The 20929-nt window shown below is 33.3% G+C and overlaps 1 protein-coding gene across 5 annotated transcripts in view; it reads left to right on the forward strand.

The window, feature by feature from the left end:
• The first annotated feature begins 3769 nt into the window (after positions 1-3769).
• Positions 3770-20929, forward strand: part of LOC127731750 (alpha-(1,3)-fucosyltransferase 7-like) — a 637348-nt gene continuing 620188 nt past the window's right edge. The window contains exon 1 of one of the 5 annotated variants that reach the window (XM_052240592.1): positions 3770-3899. The gene's annotated coding sequence lies outside the window, so the exon portion shown is untranslated. Of the gene's footprint in view, positions 3900-9330; positions 9610-20054; positions 20250-20929 lie in introns of those variants that run through there. The other 4 variants (XM_052240591.1, XM_052240588.1, XM_052240589.1 and 1 more) reach the window with 4 other exon arrangements.

The following is a 20929-nucleotide window of genomic DNA, read 5'->3' on the forward strand; positions in this document are numbered from 1 at the left end:
CAAAACTATTTATGTCTACATGTCGCTAAGTTGGTGGTATGTCATTTTGAAAGTAAAATAGTATTTTGCAGAGAAAAAAATTATTGAAAACAAGTCCTGTTTTTATATCATAGATACTTATAATATATGATATAAGATTAAAAAAAACCCGAAATATATTCCTTGCAAAATGATTGTTATTAACGAATCTCAGTAACCAAAGAAATCTTAATAGTATGTTCTTTATTTTTAAAAATACCATAAGGAGAAACTGTATTCTGAAAAAAAATATTTTCACTTAGAATTAATATATAATTGTAAAGTGAAAAAATACGCATAAATGGGCAATATTTTGTTAGACACATATTATTTACTTAAAATGGTGTTATAAATAATGCATTCCTCCTAAAAAGAAAACAACCGGTTATAATTATTCTAAATAATAAACCAACAACAAGTGCAATGCATGCGGTATGTTGTTGTTTTCGCACTTAATCGAAAGGGCGCAACATTACTATGCTTACCAGACTCTTCGGTAGCTTTGTATGGAGTTGTATAAGAAATAAGTGATTTGAACGAATGTTATCTATGTAACCGGAGAGCATGATTATCAATGCAAAAACACATGGTCTCCTCCGGGACTCGAACCCGAGACCTCTAGATATGTGTTACAAGGCAGCGCTCTAACCGACTGAGCGAAAGAAGTACTTCCTTAGCTCAAACGCTTACGGTTGACCAAGTATCTACCACATGTACTAAGGGAAGCAATTCCGTCAGACTTCCCCTACCTCAAGAATCATCATACTAAAGAAGTACTTCATTAATAAAAAATACATTTTGTACTATACATTTTGTAAAATTAAATAAGCTGTACGCAGTTTGTCGTGTGTGCATATAGCATTAAGCATCATGCACCTAATTATCATCTTACGGAGTATACCTCCCAGTTGATACGATGTTCAAGAACTTGTATTTCCTATCATGATTTCCTTGATAGAGGGTTGCTACTCACAAGGAAGTTATTATTATGAGTTCCAATTGGTGAAGTTGAAATCATCCCTTCGTTAATTTTTACGGACATCATCACGAGTTGGTTGACCGTTATGGAATATCGACAGTTGACAACGGATATGTTTCAATTGTTGTACCTACAATCCCGTCCCCCTTTTCCCCGAATGTGACCTACCGAATTAGACTTATCATCCGGTTTGTACTTACATGAGCAACATGACGGTTGCCACAGGTAGAGCTTGACCTACTTACCCTTTTGGAGCACCTGAGATCAACCCCAGTTTTTTTGGTCGGATTCGTGTTGTCTTTAGTTTTCTATGTTATGTTTTGTGTACTGTTGTTTGTTTGTTGGTCCTTTTCCTTTTTTAGCCATGGCGTTTTCAGTTTATTCTCCGCGACTTATGAGTTTGAATGTTCCTTTGGTATCTTTCGTCTATCTTTTAAAATGTTGGTGAATAGACAACAAGACGTCCATTAAGACACCAACTATTTATCTTTTATAACGGGGTGCAAAATGAGAGCGCAAATCGTTGATTTTCTTGGGGAAACATGTTTTTCTGTTTTTATCGAAACCTATTGCTTCCAATAACATACAGGAAAAAGAACTTTGTTTTATTCTCTATGAAAGCCAAAAAATGTCTCATCCTCCTCTTAATTTATTTATTTATTATTGTTCGTTATCTAGTGGTTAGACCAATGGCTACAGTGCTGAAGGTCCCGAGTTCGATTCTCCTCGGGGTGCTAAACAAATATATCAGTACGTCAGAAGGGTGATTTTCACCCTCTCACACACATCTCTGGTACCCAGACCGGAGTTTAAACTAGAATGGGTACTGATGGGGCCTCGGTTGGTCAAAGTTGCTCCCGACTTTGACCTGGAGATCAATCTTCTGATATCTTTTCGGTTTGTCTGTTCCCGCCGAGCAGCCCGGTGGTTCTCTCCGAGTATTTCGGCTTCCTCCACCATAATAACAGATTCTGCCCGGTGACCTAACACTTCCTGGTGTTGGGGTGGGGATTGTCCTTGTAAATATTGAACATTGTAAATACGTTAGTGACACATCTCCATTAATCCCGATAGGGAGTGTACACGGATTCCACTGTACCCTCGCAGCTCTCGAGGGGTGCCCTGTAAATGGAGGGATCTACGTACATACATACATACATACATATTGTTTTTCTGAAAAAAATTAGAATGAAACAATCAATCCCACTCCCAAAAATTGAATGGTCGGTGTGCCTTAATCTCCATTACTTTATTCCAAAAAACTGGTATAAAAGTCTAATAAAAAGTTTTAAGCCAAAGAACAAAAGAACAAAAAAAGAAATGTAAAATTAAGATTTATATATGTATATGCGCAAAACTTTCAAACCCATATCAAACATACTAATACATTTTTGTTGATGAGTAAGGATATTTTTTTCCAATCTACCTCATGACGATTCATAACTGTAGAATACACAGTAAAAGTTTTACAACTTGGACATTCAACTTTAATATATCTTTTTTGTTTTATGTGATGATATATCGAAATCAAACTTAAATTTACAAATTAGAATTATTTTCTCCAAAAAAAACCGTGACATGTTATCTAAAGGCATTATATTACTTAAATCCAAATTGCCTGTTTTTTCGTATTAAGCGCTGATCAAAATCTAAAACAATGAAGAATTTCCATGACTTTTATGTTTGTAGCGGTCTTTTGTTTTTTTGATGAATTTCAAAAGTACTTTCAGATGTTCCTTTTTATTAAACATCTACAATGGTAAAGATCGATTTGATAAAGAGTTTTAAAAATGTCATGCATATTCATGATCTACTGGGGGAAAAAACAATTCATAAGAAATCTAAGGTAGGTTTGGCAAAGTGGTTCCACCGGCACGAAGGACGGAACTGTCAATTGAAAAAGATGTGATGGATAGCCTATGGGTAGATATTTTAACTTACAACAGCCGCATACGGACACCTACACTAGTTGTTCCAAGGCATGCCTCTCCCTATACTGGAGGTATCGGTCCAGGGATCCATAGTTAACATTGTCGGTCAATTAACCAATGGGACATACAGTACAGATTGACATGGGACTGTACTGGAGGTATCGGTTCAGGGATCCATAGTTAACATTGTCGGTAAATTAACCAATGGGACATACAGTACAGATTGACATGGGACTGTACTGGAGGTATCGGTTCAGGGATCCATAGTTAACATTGTCGGTCAATTAACCAATGGGACATACAGTACAGATTGACATGGGGCTGATGCTTATTTTGTAACAAATGTATTTAGTGAATATTAGTAGTATTAGAAAGATAATATTTAGAAAAAGTTACACAGAATTACTTAGTTTACCATTGGCAATTCTATTATAATTGGGAAGAAAACCTATAAACTAAAAAGTTTAGATTGATTAAAATTGCAAGATTTTAATCCTAACTTTTGCTTACTTTAATCTGCAAACTGCATGCACATTGTATTCGAGTAATTTATAATCTTTTACAACATTTAATTAAAAATTAAAAAAAAAGTCAGACTATTTCACGGATTAATTGAAGAATGTGCTGACTGTTTCTATCTAGACATGGGATATCGCAATGATATCAATTCCTCCGAGGCGAACTCAACCTTTCTAATAGTAATGTATACATATATTTTTTTTGTAAAAATGTTTTGTTGTTTTGTTGGGTTTTTCTGGTATTTATTTTTAGTGTAATAACGTGACAAAAAATATAAACATTAAAAATAACATAAAAATCCAAAATGTGTCAACATGCATTTGAACCGAATATACACCATGTGTACACAACATTTAGTGTGTTTGGAATTACACAGTTGTTTGAAAAAGTAATGGCAAATTCAGCGGTGAATTTGACAGGATTAATAATTCGACGTTAACTGAAACAAAACGGTAAGGTAATTTTATACTGTCAGTGCCCAAGGTAAAATCAAGCTCGTGATGTGAGAGGGTCTGGATGGGGTTTACAGACATTGATAGAGAATAATGGGCGAAATGTGCAGAATAAATGGCAAAAAAAAAAAAGAAAGAATAGAGAATAATGGGCAAAAAATATAAAGAATAGAGAAAAATAACCAAAAAAATTAAAAAAGAATACAGAAATAAAGGACCCCCATCAAGACCATCATTTAAATATTTTATTATTTTTGTGATGAAGGACTCATGTAAAATTTTATAATAAAGTTATACTTGCATTTTAATCACTCTTATTGAATGGGACGGCCATTTTCGTAATCACATTAAGTGGGACTTATTTCTGTTCCAAAAAAAAAATTGACTCAAAACATCACTGAAATTAGTCCAAATAATTATAACGTCTTGGAAGGCTATTTTATTTTTTTGCTTTGACGCCTCCCTATGACATGTGGGATAAAAAAAGGTCAAAATCGAAAAATACACGAGTTGGCAAAGGTACGAGTTGTCATGTACCTCATCCCCTTCAAAAAGAAAAATCTTAAAGGAGATGTGGCATGATTGATTTTGCCAATAGAAAACGATCCACCGAAGTTCAAATAACGAAGATAAAAGCAATTATAGGTCGCATTCATCAATGAGAAAAACTCATACCATCCACCCACTCCTTTTAGTTCAGTTTTATAATTTAGAAAATAAAAAGTTGTAAATTATTTTTTGATCTGTTTTGTTTTGGTATTTTGTTTTATAATACTTGTCCATTACGTCATGTACGGACATGGGTCCATTACGTCATGTACGGACATGGGTCCATTACGTCACATGTGCGGACATGGAAATTTCATTTTGCATTCTCTCTCTCTTCTATTGTATGTAAATAAATTTATTTTCGTTTAATTTGTGTATATCTCAAAACTATCTATAGAAGATTAGTCCATAACCTTTGTAATTAGTTACAACTTAAAATGTATCTTTAGTTATTATTCATAAGATAAAAAAAACTTAACAAGACGCAATGCACTGATGAAACGGCAGGCGAGATAGATTTTGGATAGGTTTTTAAATATAAATTAGGACAATACAAGTATTTAAATCGCGTATTTTTTGGACAACAAAATTAATAAATAAAAACCCAAACCTTTATAAGTAGTTTCCGCATAGAAGATCTAAAAATAATCTTATCAGTTTGTTCAAACATTTTGATAATTTAAACCGTTATAATGTCAGGTATACCAGTTTCCCTTCAGAATGCCTCTATAAATATTGATTGTATTTATATGTTTAATTTGGAGTCGGTAATATGCAACCTTATCAAATATGGGGACCACATTTCGGTAAGTACATTGTGTATAAACACGAATTTCATTTTTACGGCAAATTAAAAGCTATATTTTATGTTAAACAAAATCTATATTTTTTTCTAATAAATTTCAATATGTAAGGTGCTTTTACAAAATGTACAATGCAGTAAACATGCTTTAACTTGGGAACATTGAGGCTTGACCAATACATTAAACCTATACATGTCAATACCACTGTGGTTGTAGGTTGGTCCCCTCCGTGAAATATTCAGTATGCCTTCGAAATATACAAACTTGTCCATGCATAACGACCGGGTATCAGTCTATCGTGGTTGTCTCGTGGTAGGGTGTATCGTGTGTTGAAGGTCGTTAGTTCAATCACTGTTGCGTCAAACTACATATTTTGAATTTGATGTTTGTCGGACACATCATTGTAAATAACGCAGCATTTAAAATTATATGCAAATTATTGTCGGCCCAGAGTATTACTAGGGATCTGGTTCTTACTGACACCTTATGGAATAGTGTGCACAGATCACTACTAGTACAAGACGTCGCATACATGTACATTTAGTCATATGACATACCAGTCTTATTTTCCTGAATTTGCATGTAATATTTGCCACTGACTATTAAACCTAGACATGCCCAGTGGAAGTGTGTGTTATACTATCGACAGTAGGCGGTCGTTGGATCGATCTCGGTTCCATCACTGACTGTCAAACCACCAATTATCAATCCATTTTGTAACATCTAAACAACTAAATGATGTTATTAAACATTTTGTAGCAAAAGATTTATTTGTATATTTTGTTAAGAAAATTTACATTACACGTAGTTGTAATAATGCTGGTGTAAACTCACTAAAAGCTTGTACAATTGGCGGGGTTCTTGTTGCTCAGTCTTTAGTTTTCTAATTTCTATGTAGTGTTTTGAAGACTTGTTTTAGTCGTAGATATATGATTTTTGTCTCGCCTGCGAAGAAAGTCGCAGTACGCGAGACTCAGGTATTACTATCCGGCGTCGGCGGCGGATGTAAACTATTCGCATAAAGCTTTATATTCCAAAATGTAGAAGACCTGGATGCTCCATACCTTGTATGCAGATAGCTTATGTTACGAAGTTCCCGTCTGTCATATGTCCATTGTCCTTGACCTCATTTTCATGGTTCAGCGACTGCTTAAAAAAAAACAGGTTTTTTTTTCATGTGAATCAGGAACATATATATTGTTAGATATACTGTTCCCAGTGTGAATTTCTCATTTATTGTGAGTAATATGATAACTATATTTGGTATATGGGTTCCTTGCAACGTCTACATGTTCGTCAGACAAAGTTTACCTGACCTCGACTTCATTTCATGGATCAGTGATCAAGGTTAAAGTTACATGATTAGGTTCGTTTCTCAAATACATGTCTGCCTGGTAGGTATCATCTGACCTTGATCTCATTTTCATAGTTCTGTTTTTTTCAAATACTATAAGCAGTAGGTTAACTATATTTGGTGTATGGAATGATTGTAAGGAGTACGTGTCTGTCTGGCAGTATAAGCTAACCTTTACCTCAATTTCATGGTTCATTGGTCAATGTTAAGTTTTTGTGTTTTGGTCTGTTACCAGATCTCAACTTTTCCCTAAATGATAAAACTATCCCTATAAATATAAATACATCGCATAAGCACCTGGGAGTTACCTTTAGTTGTGACGCAAAATGGAATAATCATATTGAAAGTATAATTACAAGTGTAAAGAAACACCTTAATGTTCTGCGTAAACTTAAATATCGACTGTCTCGTAATAATTTAGAAAAACTTTATCTAGTTTTTATTAGACCCATTTTTGAATATGCCACGGAAGTGTGGGATAATTGTGGGATATGTTATTCAAATAAATTAGAAAATTTGCAATTGGAAGCCGCAAGAATTGTAACAGGTCTACCAATCTTCACTAAAACTGATACTCTGTACTCTGAGGTTGGCTGGGAATCTTTATATGAAAGACGAAGAAGAAGAAAATTACAGATGTTTTATAATATAAATAAAAAACATGCACCTGAGTACCTGTGTAATCTTGTCCCCCCATGTATACAAAGTACAACCAACTATCCGTTGCGAAACGGTCAAAATATCATTGTTCCATTTTGTAGACTTTCCCTTACCACTGAATCTTTTATTCCATCCACAATACGAGAATGGAATAAGCTTGACTTAAAAATTCGAAACACCGACTCTATATCTAAATTTAAGAGAGAATTGAAAAATGAAAGTGTTCAGAGAAGAGTTGCGCCGTATTATATGTACGGTCCGAGGAAACTGAATATTATTTTAACTCAATTGCGATGTTCCGCTTCATTTTTGAACTCTGACCTTTTCAAAGCTAACATTATACTGGATCCTTCGTGTCAGTGTGGGTCTGCGACTCTTTTCACAAAAAATCTTACGATTAAAATTGATCGTAAGTTATACTGAAATGTGTATGACTTACGAGTATTTTTACTCTTAAGATTTTTTGTGAAAAGAGCCGCTGATATTGAGGATGTTCATCATTTTCTTTTAGTTTGCCCAAAATACACTACATGTAGAGAAATTTTACTTAACAATCTTAATTGGCTTACTGAAAACTTTATTATTGATACTAAACTATTAACTTGCGGAGATCTTGAACTTTCGAATGAACAAAATCTCCTAATTTTCAAACATGTTCAAGATTTTATTAAAAGGTCTAACAGATTTCTAGTACCTTCATAAAATATTATTGCTACCGGCACGGATGATCATCACCATCAAACCTAAGTCAACATCACAGAAAATATAATTTGCTTCTTTTTTTCCCCCTCCTTTTCCATTCTTAATGTTCTTTTTTTCTTTTTATTTATAGTTCGTATAATATTTAATGAATTTGTTAGCTTTACATGCATGCTCATAATGTTATTATTGTATATATACTTGTATTGTAATATGGAGAAGACTTCATAAGTATGATTTACTTGTGTCTCATCCATTTTGCTGATATTTAGCAAATAAAATATGTTTAAACTAAACTTTGGTCTGTTTTTCAATTACCATAAGCAATAGGTCAACTATATTTGGTGTATGAAATAATAATTGTGTAAATGTCTGTCTGACATAGTCATTATTATCTGACCTTGACCTCATTGCCATGGATATTTGATAATGTAAAGTTTATGTGATACTTGTAGTAAAACCTTTATCTTCAAGACTTTCTACATAAAAGCAATGGTCAGTAAAGCAGGCGCGACATTTCAGCGTGTGCACTCTTGTTTTATTAGTTGTTATTGGCTTTGAACTAGCTGTCAGTAACTGTGAGTAATCCGCCACATTCTGTATGTGCCTGTCTCAAGTCAGGAGCCTGTAATTCAGTGGTTGTCGTTTGTTGCTGTATATCATATTTGTATTTCGTTCTTTATTTTGTACATAAATTAGGCCGTTAGTTTTCTCGTTTGAATTGTTTTACATTTGTCATTCCGGAAACTTTTATAGCTGACTATGCGGTATGGGTTTTGCTCATTGTTGAAGGCCGTACCGTGACCTATAATTGTTAACTTCTATGTCATTTGGTCTCTGGTGGAGAGTTGTCTCATTGGCAATTATACCTTATTTTTCTTAGTTTTGTATTGTTTGCATTTTCATTTTTTGCATGCATGGCTTTGCTAGTTTCTATTTAACTTGTGAGGTTATAAGTTACGAGTGTACCCTTGATATCTCCAGCTTTTATATAGTAGTAGGAGGTATTAAAAGTGTTTTCATGTCAATATTTTGCATTTTGATCGCAAAACATATAGGAGGGTGTGGATGGGGGTTTACAGGATAGAGAATATAGGGCAAAACATATATTGAATAGAGAAAAATGGACAAAAAAAAAAAGAATAGAGAAAAACGGCATAAAAAAATAAAGAATACAGAAATGAAGGACCCGCATACAGACCATCATATAGGATATCTCCACTATAAGATTTGTGGTGTGTTCTTCAGGTAAAATCGATTCCTCCTAAAGCATTGTCAATTATTAATTTTAAATTATTTTTAGTAGATTCTCTGCTGATACCGCGGATGAATGATTCTCTATACGTACATTAATTGATGTGTATTACACAGTTTAAAACGAGATCTCAGTCGTCGTTTATACTTCATGTAAAATTGATCAATATTGTTTTTTTATGCGTTCAATTCACTTTGTGCAAACATTCAAAGCATAGAAATCAATGCAGGGAACTATGATTGCATATATTCAAACACAAGTCAACCGTGGGGCGAAGTTAATGGTTTTAAACCTACTTAACACGTACATTCGAAACGGTATTTGAACATTTAGTTCAAATTTAGAGGAATTTGAAAGCACTAACTAAAACAGTCTGAATTAATACAAAATGTAAGTATTTGATCAAACATCATATTTATTTTTTTGTATACTTATTTGTAGAGAACTAAGGCAAACGTTTACCTTTTAGTTTATTTCTTTTCTGTAATTTCTGTAAGTTTTCTTTTCTGTAATTTATTTTAATTTTAAGGTAATTTTTCTCTATTCTTTGTATATTTTGCCCATTGTTCTCCATTCCTTACATTTTAGCATCCAATTAAATATTCTCTATTCTTATTTTTTTGGAATCATTTTTCTCTGTTCTTTTATTTTCACCTATTTTTCTCGGGTACCTGTAAAGTGCGAAACGAAATAGAAACGGAACGGAACCAAACAAAACAAAACGAAACGAAATAGCGCAAAACGAAACGAAATACAGCAAAACGAAACGAAATGAAACGAAATAAATATTTATTTTATAATTTCAACTTAAATCTCTGCCAATGTCTTATAATACAATATGTTTGCGTGTTGCAAAGTTTGCATACATCTGAATTTCATTGTTTTAGTTGGAACAAATCAATTGAAACCGACAGAGGGGCGAACGTTTATTTTCAGGGGGTGGGGGGATGGTCGTACATACCGGAGCTTACTGCCCAAGTGTTAAGTTTTCACACGTCGTTTTGAATAATAAAAAAGTTTTTACCGTACAATATTACCCTAGAAAGAAAAAGGGGTGGTAAACCTGAAATAAATAATATAAATGGGACTATATTTCAGAACTGGGATATTGAGGACACGCACGTGGGTCTCAGTCTAGATTTGGGGTTCTATGACTAAATGAAGGTATACACAGACGTGCCTCTGGAATGGTTCCCCTTTTCATACTTAAATTATATTAATGGCATACACTGAATTTCACTTAGGTCAAATATCAATAGGTCAGTAATTTTCATCCTCCGTATGATATAAAAGATTTTTGTTTAAATGCTGTTTTATAGTTTTAATTCAAAGTTAAGATATCAAAACTTGTACTTGGACGGAGAGGTGTCTCATTGGCACTCATACCACATCTATTTATTTATATTGTATAATATGTGATTACTGAGAAAACTATGAATGGGTCATGATTTTGCCATCGAAAACATATTAAGTGTCGTGATTTTTTCTCAAGGTTTTAATTTATGAAATTTGGGTGTTTTCCCAGCTGCAATACTGTATCCAAAAATCCCATGTTTAGATCGACCCCACTCTCCGTGATTAAGGAAAAACCTTCATTAAATGAGATTGGCTTAAAAGCCGATTTTTAAGCAAACTATTTCAATCCTAATATTATTGAAAATTAATTGTTTTGGGCTAAACGTTGGGGAAGTTTTTTTTTATCATTTGCGGATTTACCTGGGACATCAATAGATATGATCGTGCCACTTATAATCCCCCTCCTTTTTGCCCTTCCACTCAGGAATATACATTAACGTACCGTTGCACCCAAATTAAACACAGAATGAAGATAAATAATTGAATTTGACCTTATAAAAAAATCTACGATTTCACCTCCAAAATATTGAGAATTAAAGTATAGGTAATGCATAATGAAATATCCGTACCAATGTTAAAATCGTAATACAAATAGACAGGATATATACGAAAAAAAGTCTAAACAAATTGCATAACAAATATATCCGCAAAACGTATATATATATATATTTATAAAGGTGCATATCACGTATGTTTACATCATTCTTGTTTTCTGATTTGAAGAATTCTCATAAAACTTATCTGGTGCATCTATCTTTTCTACAAAGTTATACTCGTATTTAGCAGTCTGTTCCAAAAAAGAAAAGAAGACCCACTTATAAGGTTACTATCTTACTGAACTCCTAGGTTGTATCGACTATGGAATATGTATAGATGACCTGCTCGTTATTGCCTTATTGAAAAATATCACTGACAAGTGTGTTAGTGTGGTCGACACGTTGCTAAATGCTGTATATCATATATGACAGAAACGCAGCATGAACTTTCATTGAGATGCAAAGAAATTTATGCAGTTAAATGGTTACAAAATGTTGATTATGGCTACTCAAATGTTTCTAAACTGCAGTTATCTTCACCAGCAGACTGTACTATAGCTATATACAATAAGATTACTAAGTGTACGAACGCTCGGCGGAGGAAAGGAGATTTAAACACAAGATAAATTCCACTTCAATGGGCTTTATTTTTCGGAATTTTAGTAATTTCTGCTTATTATCGCGTGGATAGCGGAGAAGTTGATCTCACTGAGGATAGCATCTCATTTCTTGAAACTCACAAAAATGTCCAGAATTTTCCTCACATAAACAAACTGTAGTTATCCCCCAACCCTCCCAGTTCACCCAAGAAGACAGCCATCACTCGTAACCATCCTAGGTTTACACATCTATACCTAGACCTGACAGCAAAATAAAGCGTAAACAATGAGCTATTGTTAATGCTTTCGTTCGATATGGGTGCCTCGCGGCTAAACGTCAGCCCGGGAGCAAATGTTTCATGTTCACGACAACAAATAAACCAACATTACGATGTGTAAAGTTCTTTACATGTAAATATAAGCAGAATGTAAACCTGCTCACACAAAAACCGTTCACACAAAAACATTCTAACCACTAAATCATATCCCGATAATCCCACTTTTCGGACCCATATATATCAGTTCACACTGTCTTTCCCTATATTGGTACATATAAAGGCATTAGGTGGGGACATTTAAGTTGAAATTGTAAAAAAATATATTTATTTCGTTTCATTTTGCTTCGTTTTGCTGTATTTCGTTTCGTTTTAGGCTATTTCGTTTTGTTTTGTTTTGTTCTGTTCCGTTCCGTTTCTATTTCGTTTCGCACTTTACAGGTACGCATTTTTCTCTAATCTTGGCCCATTAATCTCTATTCTGTAAACCTCTATTTTGTCTGTTAAAAGGACGACATTCCTTTAGAATCATTTGAGATTAGAAGATTTCTTAAAGAACGCCTTTGCACAAATTATATTTCGGATACACTTATAAAAAGGTTATATATCACTACTGTTTATCACTTGTTTTGTTGTTTAAAAGATACAAAGGAAGAAATAATAGTTGAAATCAAATATGAAAAGGTCTGTATGGGGCTTATACAAAATAACGAATTATGGACAAACTTAATAATTGAGAATAATTAGGTTATATAACATAAAAAAAGAGTAATGGGCAAATAAAAAACAGAGACAAATGGTTTAAAAATAAAGAATACAAAAAAATGGCCTTCTTAAGGTTAAAGACTACACAATTGATGAGCCACACCCCCCTTTTTGTCCCTTCATATTCAGACCCTGATACATGTGAACTGAAAATTATTCTTTGATAGTAAATTAAAGTGTATCCAAACGCCACCACAACTTGGTTGATCATTATGTATTTTTTTTATATAAACAATGACCACACATATGCTCTATTTTTTATAAATGACTTTCCTTGTTTATGACTAACTTTAAATGCTACTTATAAAAATATTTGTATTTTTCATGAACTGTTACAACACGGAAATGTAGCTGTCTATCTAATCATCTTTGATTCATATCATTTCCCAATGTCCGGCACAGAGTCCATATCCTTTCCCAATGTCCGGCACATATCCGTTCCATACGTGCTTCGCAATACTTCACTTAATATGACATATGATGATACGTAGTGTAGAACGGAACAGATCTAATCTTTGTGCTGGAGATTGTTCATTTCCTTTGCCAGAAAACAATATTTTTTCATACGCTGTTGTCAGAAGGTATTAAAGTGTATATTAAAGGTGTGGAGGGGGGTTTACAGAATAGAGAATAATGGGCAAAAAATATAAAGAATAGGGCAAAATGGACCAAAAAAATAAAGAATAGAGAATAATGAGGTGCTAAAATGTAAAGAATAGAGAATAATGGGCAAAAAGTATAACGAATAGAGAAAAATGGCCTTAAAAATTAAAGAATACAGAATTGAAGGAGCACCCATCAATACCTTCTATTATGAGAAAACTGGATCCTTGTATCCTTGAATTGACATTGTCATTATATCCGCTTTATATTTACCCTTGTGTCTTTGAACTGACAAGGTCATTATATCGGCTTTACATTTTCCCTTGTATCCTTGAACTGACAAGGTCATTATATCCACTTCACATTTTCTATTGTATCCCCGAACTGACAAAGTCATTATATCCTCTTTACATTTACCCGTGTATCCTCGAATTGACAAAGTCATTATATCCGCTTTAAATTTACCCTTGTATCCTTCAACTGAGAAGGTCATTATATCCGCTTTACATTTTTCCTTGTATCTTTGAACTGATAAGGTCATTATATCCGCTTTACATTTTCCCTTTTATCCTTGAACTGACAAGGTCATTATATCCGATTAACATTTACCCTTGTATCCTTGACCTGACAAGCCGAATGTCACTATATCCGCTTTACATTTTCCCTTGTATCCTTGAACTGACAAGGTCATTATATCCGCTTTACATTTTCTCTTGTATCCTTGAACTGACAAGCTCATTGTATCCGCCTTACATTTTCCATTGTATCCTTGAACTGACTAAGTCATTATATCCGCTTTACATTTTCCCTGGTATACTTGAACTAACAAAGTCATTATATCCGCTTTATATTTTCCATTGTATCCTTGAACTGACTAAGTAATTATATCGGCTTTACATTTTCCCTTGTATCCTTGAACTGACAAGGTCATTATATCCGCTTTACATTTTCTATTGTATCCTTGAACTGACTAAGTAATTGTATTGGCTTTACATGTTCCCTTGTATCCTTGAACTGACAAGGTCATTATATCCGCTTTACATTTTCTATCGTATCCTTGAACTGACTAAGTAATTGTATTGGCTTTACATGTTCCCTTCTATCCTTGAACTGACAAATTCATTATATCTGCATTACATTTACCTTTTTATCCTTGAACTGGCAAGGTCATATCTGCTTTACATCCAAGAGCTTGCAGCTGCTACTCAGACTTTATAAAATCACCAGTGTCTGAACAGAAAGTTGATAAACCAGGGTTAAGTCAAAGAACGTCTCGTCCTTTTTCTAAAAAAGTTCATCGGAAGATTCCAAGACCTTGTTGATAAATATTCCGCATCAAATTCACAAATAATACATGATGGTCTTGAAGTATAGATTCTAGGTACTGACGTTGTTTATCATCTTAATTACGTGTTATAGTCTTCTTTTTCTTTATCTTTGTGTATTGTTAACCCTTACTGTTTAGTCCTTTTTTGGTAATATACTTTTAGCGTGGTTCGGTATTTATACATCTCGCCATTGTGTTATTGTGCTATGGTCATTTTCGTACTCTTGTCTTTCATTTTTGCTCATGTACTTTGTCTATAGAGTGTCTATATGCAATTTATTTTTTTGAAATAGTTAGTTTTATAGTGATTAAGATTATAACGCAATGTTGACGGCTGTACCCCAATTTTGGTCATTTTTACCTATTATGTCTGTTTGTTTTGCTCACACATTGTTGTCAATATAATTGAATTCTATGCGACTGTCATACAAGTGAGAGATTTAGCTAGCTATAAACCCAGGTTTAATCCACCATTTTTTACACAAGGAAATGCCTGTACCATTCGTTTGATGTGTTTGAGTTTTTGATTTTGCAATTTGATAAAGGACTTTCCGTTTTGAATTGTCCTTGGATTTAGGTGTTTTTGTTATCTTACTTTTCACCCTTGTATCCTTGAACTGACAATGTCATTATATCCATTTTACATTAACCCTTGTTTCCTTGAACTGACAAAGTCATTATATCCGCTTCACATATTTGCAGCATCTGTCTGTATTTCTAGTGCATTACTCAACCTTTCCTACAGAAATATATTTATTTGATAATTTAGCCGTGATATGGTAATTCACCCTTGTAGGTGAACGTGTAGATGTTATGCCCAATATACGAACAAAAGAAGTTTATCATAGGGACGACTACTTAATATTCTGGAAACGGGGCTTGAAAAGGGGGGCAAGTTTTTTTGGCCGATTTGACAAACGAAATAATAGAAAGATATTTATCAAATCGAAATTATTGTTTATGCTTTCTGCAAATTCACTGACAAAATTACAATGATAAATAACTGTTCAGGTCAGACAAGCCCTTTTGAAACGCTTGTACTAAGTCTTGTGTTTTTTTTTATTATCAGAATCAACATATTTAATCCTTTTTAAAAGTATTTTCGAAAACCTGCAAATAAAGGATTTGTACAGGCATTTTACGAATTTGGGAAAGAACAACTCTGAACCATCATTTTTCAAAAATACAAAACACCTTGAAGCTAGCAAAAATCAATAGAAATGTAAAATCTGTTTTTCATCAGTTGAATCATCGATCATCGATCATCGATCATCTATTTCGTTTTCATTCTTGATTATCGAAAGCTATCAGTTTGCATTAACCCTAAAATAATGACCAGGCTGAAGGTAGCGAACAAATGATGTGTAATATATATGCTTCGACTGTCGAATGCGCTCAGGAGTTCACACTTTAGTTATTTCAGTCCCTCCTCGTAATCGATTTCTCCTATATGAGGGGCCTGATGGGGGGGGGGTCTCAGTACGATTCACGAGTTGATTTTTTTGTCAATCACGATTCACAGAAAATAAATTTCCATGATCACGGATCACGAAAATATAAAAAAAAAAATCTGTAGAAAAACGGATCACGATAGCGAAAATGCGCCGATCCCGAAGAACGAAAATATAAATGATAATGTGGCAATCGAAGATCAGCGGAAAATAACGACTGAATTATTCGGGTTAACACCTATCTTATATGTGTATGCATGTTTATACCAGTTTCAGGACATGACGTTTTTTTCATGTCGATAAAGTTTCCCTAGTGTGCCTAAACTTTGATACTCGGTATTCAAATTGATAGCTGTATCCGTGTTTGTATTAAAGCTGTTATCAAAATGATAGTATAGATCAACTGGAAAATTGTTATTAATCTATAAGGTACTTCTAAACGAATTGGAGATGAAAATCTGTATTTCAGCACTTCAAAGGAAATTTTTCATATTGATTCCGGATATATAAATCTATTGGTTGATATAGTTTCCGATTCTGATAAGTCCGTCACATAGATATGTATCTGTATTAGTATATTCAAGTTTGTCTTTCCAACTTCTAATAGTTACTAAGGAAAATCTATAAACAATACATAATTTGTCACTGCTAATAGTCAACTGTTATACACAGTTTGTATATAAATATTAATACGACAGTTACCGGGAAAGAAATGTTACAGGAAGATTTGATACAAGGAAGTGTGTATAGGACTACAAAGTAAGGGTCACGTGACAAATGACTTTTCTGAAGTGTGAGATAATCATCATTTCCTAAAGAAAGAGAATTAGGCTGTGACATGTGGTACCGGTATTTCTGAAGTGTGAGATATTCATCATTTCCTTTTTAAAGAGATTTAGCCTGTGACATGTGGTATTTCTGAAGTGTGAGATATTCACCATTTCCTTTTTAAAGAGAATTAGCCTGTGACATGTTGTATTTCTGAAGTTTGAGACAATCAGCATTTATTTTAGAAAGAGAATTAACCTGTGAAATGTGGGAGTTCTGAAGTGTGACAATCAGTATTTCTTTTATAAAGAGAATTAGCCTGCGACATGAGGTATTTTTGAAGTGTGAGACGATCAGTATTTCTTTTAGAAAGATAATTAGCCTGTGAAGTGGTATTTCTGAAGTGTGAGACAATCATCCTTTCCTTTTATAAAAGGAATTAGCCTGATTTAAAATATATTGCTGATTCTCTTAAAGTGCATGGAATATTTGTTACTGGACGTATTGCAAAACAATATTTTATCTTATCTAGCATCTCATATTGATGATCCTATAAAAGTTCATGAGATATTTGACACTGGACGTAAACAACAATCAACTAATCATTAATGTTATTAAAATATAAAGAAAACAGGCAAGTAAACTTTCTAGCGACTTAGACTATAAAAATACCATTTGAACCTCATATGAGGTTCTACAACTCGGGGTCTGGATTAGAGTTACAGATAACAAAATAATGGGCAACACAAAAATAGGAAAATGGGCAATTATAGAGTATAGAGAACAACGAGGTGTTAGATATAAGGAATATATAATTAGGGTAAAAAAGGAGAGGAAAATTGCCTTAAGATTAAAGAGTTTAGAAAATGAGGTTTCCTATTCACACCCACTTGTATTTTATCGAAAAAATAGTTTGCTTTTGATATGAGTATAAAACCGATGCCCCTCTACCCCCTCACACAAAAGACGAATGGTGTATGTCTAAATACGATATTGCATCATTATCTTTCATGTATTTGTACTTAAAGAAATTCATCCATCGGTAATTTTCATATAGTTTTATATTTTACCGGTATTTTAATAAATTTCCCCCCAATATTTTGTGTTAACGTATAAGATAACATTAGACATTAGACATTAAACATTAGACATTAGACATTTGACATTAGACATTAGACGTTAGACGTTAGACATTAGACATTAGACGTTTGACATTAGACATTAGACGTTAGACGTTAGACATTAGACATTAGACAGTAGACAGTAGACATTATACATTATACATTAGACAGTAGACGTTAGACGTTAGACGTTAGACGTTAGACATTAGATATTAGACAGTAGACATTAGACAGTAGACATTAGACATTACATTAGACATTAACGTTAGACATTAGACATTAGACAGTAGACACTTGGCATTAGACAGTAGACAGTAGACATTAGGCATTAGACATTAACATTAGACAGTAGACTGTAGACAGTAGACATTAGACATTATATAAATAACACATAGCTGAGAGGGTGATAGAGCAGATTGTTACCCCGAGAAAACATTGTCATTAACGTTAGACATTAGACATTAGACAGTAGACACTTGGCATTAGACAGTAGACATTAACGTTAGACATTAGACAGTATACACTTGGCATTAGACAGTAGACAGTAGACATTAGGCATTAGGCATTAGACATTAACATTATACATTAGACAGTAGACTGTAGACAGTAGACATTAGACATTATATAAATAACACATAGCTGAGAGGGTGATAGAGCAGATTGTTACCCCGAGAAAACATTGTCAACTGAGGCGAAGCCAAGGTTGACAATGTCTTTTCGAGTGGTAGCAATCTGCTCTATCACCCTCTCAGATATGTGTTATTTAATTTATTATACTGAATGTTCTGTTATTACTGTCGATTAAATTTCAAATTCAAAGTAATAAACTATGACGTCTTGTACATAACATCCATCCGTATTTAATAAAGCGCACACTTGATCAAGCGTCTCCGTGAAGGGTAATAGAGTATTTGCCATAGGATAGAGTCGTATTTAATAAAGCGCTCACTTGCTCAAGCGTCGCCGTGAAGGGTAATATAGTATTTACCATAGAATAGAGTAAATTGTCTACCTCGTATTAACCAATCAAAATCTGGAATTTTGACATGAAGTATAATAAGAGATATTAGTCATTAGTCATTAACCATTAGACATTAGACATTAACATTAGAAATTAGGCATTAGACATTAGATATAAGCCATTAGACAGTTGACATTAGACATTAGATATTAGTCATTAGATATTAGACATTAGACATTATTTTATTCACCAATCATGGGCCCTTGTCAGGCAAGATACATTAACATCATAATACAATAATACTTACAAAATATGCAAGTTTAAGTGAAAATACACAATACACCTGGAAAAAAAGTAAATATGAGCAATATAGGATCGTATTGCAGTATGAAGCATTTAGTGTAATGAGGTCGAGATAAATATGTTTACTTTGACCCATGACGGACAAAATCAATACTGATAAACTTCTATATATATATATCAATAAAACAAAAATGACAGACAATGTATAGGCTCAGTTTGTCTTATGTAAATACTTTGATCGGATAAATATAACACGGGGGATGGGGATGGGGATATAAAGATGTTAAACGTCATATGGTTTGTATATTTTAGAAATGAATAAAAATATAGTATATAGAAACCAATAAAGTCCTCAAATATATAAAGATATTTATAAATTCACTCAGGTAAATATTTAGATTTATCAGTTGACCCATAAGCCAGAGCATCATATTCATTGATATTAACATAACAAAACATGATGAATAATATATTAGATTTTTTTTATATTGAAGTAGAATTTAAAATTAGAATATGTATTCAGTGGTATGTATCATGTGCATATTAACCAAAGAATTTCAAATTTGTATATACATGAACTATTTTTCACTAGACGTTAAGCAAACAACAATCAAACCATTATTTGTAAGAAAACTGACCAAGCATGTACCCTTGAACATGAATATTGATATTATAATTCATAGGTGTGGCTATTTTTTTTTGCAGACATTTCAATCTAAAATTAGAAATTTATGACCATAAGTTTACCTTGACTTATGTTATCTCTAAAGTGGATTTTAATCTTATATGGAGGACGATTTAAATTTCTCAGTTCGTTTCAAATTGAAGTAGTGTAAATTATTGATTATGAAAATGTCGGTGATCAGACAAAACAAATTGAAAAAAGTTGAATTTATAATGTGAATGATAGCGATCAGCTTTCAGATAAAACAAATGGAATATAAGCTGTGAAATCAATAATTCAGGTATGATAACTAATTGTTGATATATCACCCGTGTTTTTGCATGGTTCATGTTCTATGAATGTAACTGAAACTGGTAAAGAAACTAATCATGTGTTAATCTATTGATTTACACCAAGATGTCGTTAAATTTGATACCCTCCATTTTTCATACTTTTCTGTAACATATGATCAAATCACTGAAAGACCCCCCTCGGGTCCTAAATTATTGAAAACTATCATTCTGCTTTGAAAATGATATTGTAATGCCGGCCTTCCCCCTTTTTATAGTAAATATACGTCTGTATAGTTTCTGGAAATTATTGAGGATAAACGATAGATGTTAGTGAGATGTCCAATGTTGAGAATAATATAAGACCTGTAATTTGTTATTTTGGCTGTTGTTTCAAGGATGTATACCTGATTCCGGTGTAATGTTAAAATCCGGGTTTTCGTTGAACTGAAAGCGCGTGCATGGGTCGGAGGTCAGAGGTTACAGACAATTGGTTCACCGCTGTATGGCAACAGATGTAATTACGCCAAACAGTCTTCACTACAGGTAAAAATATATTTATCAGCTCAAGATTGTGTTTTTCCACCATTCCAAAATCATCGAAAAATATTGAATATTCATCCAAAATCAATCTATTGTTATTGATTTATCGTCTGCCATTTGTAAGGCGTCCCAAACAACAATCACGTGA

Source organism: Mytilus californianus, unplaced genomic scaffold (genome assembly GCF_021869535.1).
Source record: "Mytilus californianus isolate M0D057914Y unplaced genomic scaffold, xbMytCali1.0.p SCAF_20, whole genome shotgun sequence".
Lineage (NCBI taxonomy): Eukaryota > Metazoa > Mollusca > Bivalvia > Mytilida > Mytilidae > Mytilus > Mytilus californianus.